This window comes from Heteronotia binoei, chromosome 16, assembly GCF_032191835.1.
Source record: "Heteronotia binoei isolate CCM8104 ecotype False Entrance Well chromosome 16, APGP_CSIRO_Hbin_v1, whole genome shotgun sequence".
NCBI classification, from domain to species: Eukaryota; Metazoa; Chordata; class Lepidosauria; order Squamata; family Gekkonidae; genus Heteronotia; species Heteronotia binoei.
In genome coordinates, this window is record NC_083238.1 from 38,529,212 (window position 1) to 38,540,865 (window position 11,654).

Here is an 11,654-nt window from a genome sequence, read left to right on the forward strand (position 1 = left end):
GTAAACAAAAATATTGTTTAGGTGGAGTGATAGCTTTCAAAGTATCATTAAGAGCCAAATATTTCAATACCAGTAGTGATTATTCTACATATTTAGAATTAGATTGAGAATTTTCCAGTTGCCAGATGTGATCGGCTATTTTTTCCATTATAAAAAAAATCCCACAACTTACAATACCATTGGGTTAACCATGGGAGATGGCAGCTTTTCCCATTGGCTACTATCAGGAATTTTGCAGCTGTTTTAACCGGAGATGAACCTAAAAAGGCTGGTCTTTTGAAAAACTTTTGCACACAGCATTTCAAACTAGATGAGAAATAGCCTACATGACTGCCTAGAACCATCCTGCTGTGTTGGTCTGAAGCAGCAGAACAAAGCAGGAGTCAAGTAGCACCTTTAAGACCAACGAAGTTTTATTCAGAATGTAAGCTTTTGTGTGCTCTAAGGTCACTTCATCAGACAAGGGATCAGGTACAGTGAGCAGACCTACATTTAGCTGGTAGGCAGTGGTTTAGAATGCAAAATGGTACAAATTTAAGATCCAATTTGGCCCAGGCTTGCTTATAACAATAAAGTGATTAACAGACATTCTCACATTTTGACACGTTAGTGTTTTACTGGTTTCTCACGCTCAAGTTACACAGGTCAAAGGTTTGCTCAGTTTGTTAATTTCACTATTCTGTCTTTGGATCTTAAATTTGTACCATTTTGCATTCTAAACCACTGCCTGCCAGCTATATGTAGCTCTGCTCACTGTACCTGATTCCGTGTCTGATGAAGTGTGCTTAGAGCACACGAAAGCTTCCATTCTGAATAAAACTTCGTTGGTCTTGAAGGTGATACTTGACTAGAACCATGTAATGTTGCTATAATGGGTTAATTCATTTGAATGTATCTGACCGAAGCTAGCTACTGTGGTCTGACCGTTTTTAAGAAAGAAGACAAATTTATAATCACTTTATCTACATAATTGCTATTGCTAATGCCCAGGGCTTTTTTGTAGAAAAAGTCCAGCTGGAACTCATTTGCATATTAGGTCACACTCCCTGATGCCAAGCCAACCGAAACTGCGTTCCTGCTCAAAAAATGCCCTGCTAATGCCACATCATCTCTGTTTGGTGATTCTACTTTGAATGTTTGCTTCCAGCTTTGCCCGGGTTGACATGCAGACTAAGAACACGTCACCAGGAGCAGATGGAATAATGAAGTGTAGGAAGAGCAGATTAAACATGTTGTATCCAAAGACAATTCTTGTGCACACAGGAAGAGGACTTGGCATAGAAACCTTTTTTGTGTTCTTCAGGAGGCTTCCCATCTGCTTCGGAAGGAATGCAGATTTCCATGTCCCTCTGTTCAGACCCCAGCAACTCTAGTTGAAATGATCAAATAATGGGTGGAATGAAGGGAAGGGAAGAAGAAAAAGGAAACACAACAAGCAATATACAAAGTGGATTTGGCCCAGTCTCAGCAGATCTTGGAAGCCAAACAGTGAAGGTACTTGGATGGGAGACCACCAAGGAAGGCTCTGCAGAAGAAGGCAATGGCAAACCACCTCTGCTTCTCACTCGCCTTGAAATCAGTGTTGGTATGTGGAAGGGAGACTACCAAGGAAGGCTCTGCAGAGGAAGGCAATGGCAAATCACCTCTGCTCCTCAATTGCCTTGAAAGTTGGTATTGCCATAAGCCAGTTATGACTTGATAGAACATGTGTAAATAGATGGTGTGAAAGACCTGTATCTGAGTTCTTGGAGAGTTTTGCCAGTCAGGGGTAGACAATACAGACCAATAGCCTGAGTATTCACTTCTTCCTGTATGTAAATCACAGGCAAGGATAACAAAACGCTGAAGGAAAATAAGCCTTTGGCTCATGAACCCCGTCCCAAAGCAAAACCTCTCAAATGATACAGAGAGAACAATTTTGTGATATTCTGCTCTTCATTGCTTCTGATCCTTCTTCAGCAAACGAGAGCCAGCAAGGCCCTTTTAAAATGGGAATATCGAGACAGGAATCTGACTTCCTTGACCCTTTTGGTAAAGATTTTGTATTTGCAGCAGCCGAATTGGACATTACAGAAGCCACTAAATCAGTTGCTTGTGCCTCGTGGTGTGTTGCACCCAGAGCTGATGAATATGCAAAGGAATCCAATGCATTTAATCTGCCTCAGCATTCATACCCCGCTTGGTGCTCTGGAGTAATGAGTGAGATGAATGAAGATGCCATTTTGAGTATGTTGGAGGAGAAAAGGGCAATTCTCACAACAGATGTTATTATCACTCCCTGAAAAGGCAATATATTTTCTGCTCATGTGGAAATGTCAAAGGAAAATGCCTTCGAAAAGCTTTGTTTGCTCTCTGCCGGGTAAACACAGTCCTTTGTAAGGCCAAATCAGCCCTGTAGCTCACCCTCAGCCCCTTTTACTGTTGGTACCAATGAGGTATCAGTATGTTATAGTTGTACCCAAGGATTTTTTTTTTAAAGCAGGAACTCCTTTGCATATTAGGCGACACCCCCCTGATGTAGCCAATCCTCCAAGAGCTTACAGGACTCTCCTCAGAGGACCTATCGTAAGCTCTTGGAGGACTGGCTACATCAGGGGGGGGGGTGTAGCCTAATATGCAAAGAAGTCCCTGCTACAAAGAAAGCCCTGGTTGTACCAACTTGCTTCCAGGTGACAGAGAAGTCTGTTATTAAAAATGTTCATCATGCAACGAAGACATGGCTGCTTTATGTGGTAAACTATTTTGTGTAGGCAGGTGACTAATTTCTGATGCAATGAGCTGTGTCTTACGTGCAGTAGCCATTAGACCAGAGGTTCTCAATGTGTGGTCCATGGACCCACCCCCCAAAAGGGCTTCACTGGGTCTGTGACCTGGATGTAAAAAAAAATTTCCCTTCAATATTCCCTTCTTATTACTTTGAAAATTGTCTTTGTGAAAACAATTATTTTTAATGTCAAATTATGCTATTGATTCACTCCAGACAAGTGTAGGATGGCATGCTCCTATACACAATCACGTAGAATACAGCTGTCGTGTTATGACATCTAGAATATCTCTCAGCACTTGTAGGCATCAAAACGAAATTTCGGAATCAATTGGATGTCAAAGATAACATGGGCATTGCCATGTCAAAGACAACTCCACAAATTTCAGCTTTGTATTCAAGCTAGGCAACAGCAGGCTTCTCTGGAAATCTCTAGAAAATCTATCAGTCCTCTCTAGGAAACTCTATGGATTTTCCAAAAGTTTCTGGTGATTCCTAGAGAGGCATGAGATTGTTTCTGGATTTCCCCACAAAATTACATCACGCCATTGCTGATGACACCTCAGCATGTCCTTTCTCCCCCTCAGACAACCATCAGGTGCCAGGCATGGCTTGTTCTTAGCTTGCATTGCAGACACTGTCAGAATGTCTATATCCAAACATTATGCAAAGCTATAGTTAACCCTACCTGATATTCATAAACCGACTTCAAACCCTGGCTTCATATCCTAGTTTTGCATATCCTCACTAACGATAGGCCCATGTTCAGACAATCACACTGACCATCGTTTATTGAATTACCGATTTGAATCTAACCATCTTTATGGTCATGCAAGACTCTTTTCGGTTGCCGTGGTTGTTATACTTAGTTATTCTTTGGATTTTTTTCTCTGCATGAAGTTTGAGTGCAGACAGCTTATTAATATCTCAAAACAAGCCTTAACAATTTCAACCCTCTCAGTTGTGTGTGGTGCACGCAGGCTGATAGATCGCCCCCTTGCGTGTCTCTTGTCTGCCATTCACAGCTTCAGCTGCCTCAGGCTGTTGTTGGTTCCTTACTGAATGCACAGAGGACTGCATTTTACTTATGGCCTTAATGCAATTAGCGTACCAAGAGCTGTGCTCGCACATAACTCTGTGCTGTTGCTAATAATACTGATTAGCCAAATGCTAATCAGTTGGACTGGCCACCAATACTACCTCTAAGCCATGGATTCTTGTGAGCAAAAATTCTGCTTTGTGAGCTACTGACATTAAAGTTGTGAGCTACTGCATAAATTAGCTTGCTCTGGGGCCATCTTTCCTGAGCTAAGACAAAAATGTGTGAATTGGAGGCTAAAAACCTATGAGCTAGCTCACACTAACTCAGCTTAGAGGGAACATTGCTGGCCACTTCCATCTATGTACTCAGCCCACATTGCCTTCACTGACATTTGATAACATTCACCTATCCAGAGTATAGTAGGGTTGCCAAGTCCCCTGCTACCTCCGGCGGGGGACTGTTTTTGCACACTCGGCATGATGATGTCACTCAGAAGTGACGTCATTGCACCGGTGATGTTGCGTGCCAGATGTTCTAGGAGCATCCGGGAAAACTATAGAGCTTTCCCAGATGCTCCTAGAGCAGCCTAGCGCGCAACATCTCCGGTGTAATGATGTCACTTCCGAGTGACGTCATTGCGCTGGCGATGTTGGAGGAGGATACCCCCCACCGGCCCAATGTGGGCTGGCGGGTTGGGAACCTCCAGGGTGGGAGAATCCCCACCCGGCCTGAGAACCTGACAGCCCTAGGGTGTAGGCATTCTCCTAGAGGATAGGAAGGTTCACCACACCAACCACCTATCATTCCCAACCCTGGAAACCAAAGCACTCAGCCCCACATGCAACCTGTTGATGTCAGAGCATAAATAAGAGGAGATCTGTGATTGGATCGCCCAGTATTTTAAGCCATGGAAACTGCTTGTCCAATCAAGGAAGTGATGCTGAAAGAGCCATGGCCATGTGGAACCATAGAAAAAGGGTGAATCTCTCTGCCATCACTTTTCCCATTGGTGGAAGTGGAGTGGGAGGGCAACCAGAAATTACTTCTCTCTGCAGTGCTGAGCAAATGAGCTCTATTTAAGGTGGGTTCCCTCACTCTACATCTGACTGTAAGTGCAGTCATGCATTTATGATCCAACATGTGTCAGGTGTATCATGTAGTTATGGCCTAAGACTCATAACAGGGTACATGTTTGGGTATGGGAGTGGATCTGTTTCACTGGAAAATATAATGCAGTGGGAAAAATAAAACCATTTATTTTTCCACACAATAGACACAAAAACCAGGGCACAACTCTATTACTAGGGTTGCCAGGTCTCCTGCTATAGTATTGTATGTCTTAAAACCATAGAGTTTCTGCTGAATCCCAGAGTGGTGTGACATCATTTCCAGGTTCACGCTGGAAATGATGTCACACCATCAACTCAGCCATTCCCCCCATGTTAGTCCTTCTCCTGGGTGCGAGCCACTGGCTGGTACCCTAACAATTACCTTTTATATAACAACGAGAACATGTACTCACTTTTCCCCTCACTATCATGTCTGTATTAGCCCTAAGACTGTACCACTTTCCAGGAACTTCATCCGCTAACACACACTCCCCCCCAAAAAAATTTCATATGTAAAAATAAGTGTTGTATCTCACAATCACTTTATACACAGCAATGATTTTTAGACATTGAGCTTAAAATTGAAACTACTGACTTCATTCTATTTTTATATCAGAAATCTCTTCACAGTTCACATAATGCTTTCCCCAGATGTTAACTGTGGAGCAGAGTGAGGGAAGCCAGATGTTCTTAACGTGGAAACTTCCTGCCACAGTTCACGAACTCAGAAACATGAAGGGGAGTAGCATGGCCTATTTCTAACACAAACAGTCACAGACAAACTGGTCGCTACACATTGCCATGACAAGACACTATAAATGCTGTCTTGGCGTCTCTCGCAGGGTTTGCATTTCTTCTACGAAGACAGATTTATTTGAATTGACTCAGGCATGAGCATGTAAAAATAGAAGAGCTGGTTTAAAAATAACCTGACTACTCTCTTGTTTCCCCCCTCCCCCTTGCCCTGTTGTGTCTCTAGGTAACATCTGTTTCAGGCTTTGCCTACACTGGAGCTTAACACTTGGGTGACACTATTTCTTAGAGCTTGTTCTGAATGCGTATCCACATAGCCCACTATCTGATCCTGAGTGAGAATTTTACAAGCCGGAGTATGCATGAGGACGTTGGAGGAGGTCTCATTTCTCCTGTATTCCCAGCTTCTTTCTCTGTCTCCCTCACACTCATTTCTCCATCTGTAACTGGTTCCTTCTGCCTTCAGCTTTCCTCCCTCCCTCCTTGCAGTTGCTCCTCTTTTCCTCTCTCCCACTTACCTTTATCTGCTTTCTTCCTTCAGTTTTACCTCCCTCTCTAGCTTTTTGTTGATTACTTCATTCTTTCCCTCTTTGTTTATCTTTTTCAGTCTCTCGCTCTCAATCCCACCCCCCCCCCACTAACCAAGGCATGGAAGCCAGTTGCCAAGCCAACATCCCTCCCCCAATGGCTGACAAAATTTCACACCATGTTGTCTCATAAGATCTGGATGGAATTCTTGGTAAGTTGCAATAATTGCTTTTATGCTTTTGGGGGAGGGGTGGGGTTTAACCCTCAATGCTTTTCTAAGGTATGGTTTTCCTGCAAACTGGGCACATCTCCAAAATTTGCACAGTTTTCCCTATCTGTCTGTAGCCCCGTTGTGTGGATTTTTTAATCCACATTCTGCCAGGTTCACGATTAGAAATATAAATGGCTCGGAATCAATACCTCTGAGTAGTCTTCTGCCCACAGCATGTAATTTTCCTGCCTTGCCCTTCCTTCCTTCTCATCCATCTGCACCTTCTGAAAAGTGGGGTGGGAGGCTCAGAACAGCACCTTCTCTGGGGGCTAGAGAAGGACCAAAGAATCAACAGAAATTATCTTCTTGCACAAGCAAAAGAGCATGGGCAAGTCTGCAAACAAGCCATAGTTTACAGACTCATAGTATTCAGGGTTGTTGAGCTGAATTCATGACAGGGTTTATGTGACATAACAAAACTAGACTTCTGATTTACCAAGGAAAAGAGGACTGTGATAAGGGGCTCGGAAGCTGCTGAGCCTTTGCTTTGTACAATTAAATGGAATGTGGGCCAAAACAATTGGTGCGATCACATGAGAGATTTGACCTGGCCTAGTCATGCCTCCCCTCCAGGTTTAATGTGCATGATTACATGCACACATCTGCCTCCCAAGTCTTGTCCATCTTTATCTCATTTTAGGATGGGCTGAGACCAGATTAATTAGCTACCGGTTTCTTCCAAATAGCAAATCTCTAAATCGTATATAGGATGTGTTTCTTGGCTGTCTGGACAGCCAGGAACATGCTGCAGGAACCCCACATGCACACAAGCAGTCTGAATGCTCCTCCTGTGGGTGTGCGGGTGGTGCTTCTCCTGGCAGCAGGGCAAGGATTGTATGAATGTCTGGGCATGCATCAAAGAATACCATTTTTTTTAAAAACTGGGATTAGGACTGCCAAACCCCCAGTCGGGGCGGGGGTCCCCCCGACCAGGAGGTTCCCAACCCACCGGCCCACATTGGGCGGGCAGGGGGAACCTCCCCCTATGGCACCGACATGATGACATCACCCGGAAGTGACATCATCGTGCTGGCGATCTTGCATGCTGGCCATTCTAGGCGTTTCTGGGAAAACTCTATGGTTTTCCCAGACGCTCTTGCCATTTGGGAAGGAAAATTCTATGGCCAGCGCCATAGGGGGAGGTTCCCCGCTGGAGAACACAGGGGACTTGGCAACCCTAGCTGGGATACTGTCTGGCCAGATTCCTTGTGTGATCGCACCCAATGCTTTGTAGAGTCAAATGGCCAAATGTGGGCTATTAGGAAGTGAGAATAAAAAATGAAAGAGAGAAAAGAGGCTAAGCCCTTTATAGTATTCAGTATTACTGAAGAAAAGGGGCAGAGTGAAGTGGAAAGCCTAAGTGTTTTCTTTTGTGTGACTTAAGTATTGATCTATCCTTATTAAATATTTGTGTAGCCATCTTTCAAATCTACTTAGGGCTAGGTGTTGTGCCTCCAGTCCCTGTTAGTTTCATAATGTCTGGTGAAATAAATTTTTCACTGTTGTCTGCCTGTGTTATCTTTCCACTAAAAGTCTTCTTCAATTGTCATAAGAAAAGCACTTTGCCTAGTATGGTATAGAAGGATACTTTGGACACTAACAAAACAGAAATTTCCTGTTTCCTCCCTTCTGGTGTAGCCTACTATGCTTCCCAAAAATGCAGTTCCTTGTATCGGAATAGGTGCATGCAGGAGTTAGAGACAGTGCCGGCACTAGGGAGCTGGGGCAAGGCTAGTGCCTCAGGCCAGACAACCCCTGCTGCCCCTCACTTCCTTGGCAAGGATGAGCTCGGTGGTGGCCACAGCAGGACTTTTGGCTTCAACGAGCATGCAATCACGCCCACCATCACTCTGCCCCTTACGTCTGTGCTTGGAAGCACAGACACGAGGGATGGAGCGACAGCGAGCTACATGTGTGTGTGCTGCAGCTGAACTCACAATTTCCCTCACTGAGGAAGCAAGGGCAGGTAGGAGCGCCTAAACTGCTGCACTCCCCCCAGAGCTGCACTCCAGGCAGCCGCCTCATGCTGCCTAATGGATGCGCTGGCTCTGTTAGCGGGTGTGGGGAGAAGGCTTGTTGAACTTTGAAGGAAGATATTTCTTGTGTTCGTTGAAATTGGTGCTTGGGGGGCACAACTGGAAGGCTTCTGGAGTTCTGGCCCCATCGGTGAACCTCCTGATGACCCCTGAATTTTGGCCACTGTGTGAGCCAGAGTGGTGGACTGGCTGGGCCATTGGTCTGATCCAACATGGCTTCTCTTATGTTCTTAACTCTGCCTGTGGCAGTCACTTGGGCATATATCCCAATTCATTGAAAATCAATGTGGACCAATTCAATTTGGTTTTGGACTCAGGACTTTTATTAGTTTCAAAATAAGCCACAGGGGATATGGAGTGGCATAGTATAGCCTGATTTCATATGACTTCAGAAGCTAAGTAGGGTCTGTCCTTGGAAGGGAGACCACCAAGGAGGACTCTGCAGAGGAAGTCAATTCCGACCACCTCTGCTTCGCTTTGCTGTGAAAGCTCCTTGCTGGAGCCTCCATAGGCTGATTATGATTTGATGGCACAGATATACATACAATAAACCATAAATGTGGGTAAACTAAGTTACTCACCAGTCTTGGTAGTTATAACCAAATAAGAGGAAGCCTTAGGTTTCCCTTCATGCTTCATAATAAATCTTCTTGACGAAACTGCAAGGATTCAGTGTGATCCTTATGGAGAAAGAGAAGAAGAAGAGGAGGAGGACCTTAGATTTATACCCTGCCCTTCTCTCTGAATCAAAGTCTCAGAGCAGCTTACAATCTCCTTTATCTTCTTCCCCCACAACAGACACCCTGTGAGGTAGGTGGGGCTGAGAAAGCCCTCACAGAAGCTGCCATTTCAAGGAAAACTCTTGAGAGAGCTATGGCTGATGCAAGGCCATTCCAGCAGCTGCAAGAGGAGGAGTGGGGAATCAAACCTGGTTCTCCCAGATAAGAGTCCACACACTTAACCACTACACCGAACTGGATGACCAGTCAGCTGTCTTACAGTTCCATCGTAAGCAGAGTTATGCCCTTCTAAGTTCACTGAGATCAAAGGGCATAGAAGGGATTTAACTCTACTTTAGATAGCACCACAAACCTCTTCTAAAGTTGATGTAAAACTATTCTGGCTTAATTTGTCATTTAAATTATTCCGAATAACAGAAGTGATTTAAAAAAAAACAAAACAAAAACTCCTCTGCTTTGCAAGAACACTACGGTGTTCAGGTTTGTATTTAATTATGTTGTGCCCATGCACAACATGTTATTTTTAGATGAATGTTTAATTACATAGGGGTTTAGCTTAACAATATAATTACATGACAGATCAATCTGGGACTTGATTGTATCTGTAATATGGCTTTCCAAGAATTGTCTAATCATAAAATTGCTAGTTAAACATGGAGATAAGATGGAGTTTAACAAACTATAGTTACCCCACTGGCCATATGATCTGTGGTCTAAGTAATGACTGTTTACTAAAATCTTCTATTACAAGGAGTTAAAGGGTTTGGAGTTAAAAGGACCGGGGGGGGGGGCAATACATGTTGGGGAAAGCTATACAGCAAACTTAAAGTAGAGGACTTGATGTAAGACAAAGGATTTCAGAAACTGATAGTTTGAGGCAGGGCTATTTTTTGTAGCAGGAACTCCTTTGCATATTAGGCCACAAACTCCTGATATAGCCAATCCTCCTGGAACTTACAGGGCTCTTCTTACACAGCCTCCTCTAAGCTCTTGGAAGATTGGCTATGTCAGGGGTGTGTGGCCTAATATGCAAAGGAGTTCCTGCTACAAAAAAAGCCCTGGTTTAAGGCTTCGAAATGTATATTGTGGTTACTTTTTCATTTTCTGTCAAATAATTATAATGCACAGAGATAAAAAATTATTAAGATTATTACATTTCTTTCTTTGCTAGCCTCATGTGTCAGCATCTAAGGCCTCGTCACAAAAAGGAAATGAGTTGGATCCTGTTGGAGTTGTTATTGTGAATGAATGCTCAGTACAGCCTCCCCCCCCACCCCCCCACCCCAAGAAAAAGAGGGGATGGAAAATGAGTGATGCTAAATTAGGCTAGGGAATAAGGGTGTGCAAAAAACCCTCAGAACTGGAGTCAGGGTTGTTATTGGGTGGGGTTTTTTCTCATTTTGCTTAGATATCTTTTCTTTCCAAAATGACTTATGACATTGTTCCCTCCTCCATTTTATTCCCAAAATAACCCTTTGAGGAGGTTTGGCCCAGGGTGTCGAGTCCAAGGTCACCCAACAAGCATCCATATGAACATATGAAGTTGCCTTATATTGAATCAGACCCTTGATCCATCAAAGTCAGTATTGTCTTCTCAGACTGGCAGCGGCTCTCCAGGGTCTCAAGCTGAGGTTTTTCACACCTATTTGCCTGGACCCTTTTTTGGAGATGCCAGGGATTGAACCTGGGACCTTCTGCTTCCCAAGCAGATGCTCTACCACTGAGCCACCATCCCCCCATAAATCCATGGCAAAGCAGGGATTTGAACTTGGTCTTTCAGACTTCCAAAACTCTAACCACTACACCACCTTGGCTTTCAAACTGAATCATTTTTAAAGCAGAAGCAATCAAATCATATTAGACAATCAATCCCATAATTATTGTGATTGATTTCAGTGGCAAAGACATTGCAAGTGCAACTTTATTTTCTCATCCAGTTGGGGTTGAATTCTTCTGGAATGAATCCCTCACCGACTTGCAGATAGGTAAGAGAATATATCCCTGGGAAAACAGATCCTCAGCAAAGATGTTAAACAGCTGGCAAGATGTTCCTCCTACTCTTTCTCTCTCTCCTATCAAAGATGCTTCCAAAATGCCTATCAGCTGTATTTTGTTTTCATTCGTTTCAGATCTTGTTCTGCTTCGGATCATACTCTTGATAGTCCAGCCTGCTACGTCTAACTGTGCACATGGAAAAAATGTGCCATTGGTGAAGAAAGAACTCCATTAGTTCTTAAACCAGCAAGGATTAGAAGATAGTATATCAGTAAACCTGTATCAGGGCAGTACCACTTACAGACAGTATGTGAAAGACCACTTGACTGAACGGTCCTCCATGTAACGCCTCCATTTATTTGTTTACTTCATTCATACACCTCCTTTCTCCTCAAGGAACCCAATGCTACTTACAT

At 43.8% G+C, this 11,654-nt stretch overlaps 1 non-coding gene across 1 annotated transcript; it reads right to left on the minus strand.

Annotated features, from left to right (window-relative positions):
• Positions 1 to 10,906: 10,906 nt before the first annotated feature.
• On the minus strand, positions 10,907 to 10,979 carry TRNAP-GGG (transfer RNA proline (anticodon GGG)). Its single transcript has one exon. It is a non-coding gene; the product is annotated as a tRNA-Pro (tRNA).
• Between the last annotated feature and the right edge of the window lie 675 nt (positions 10,980 to 11,654).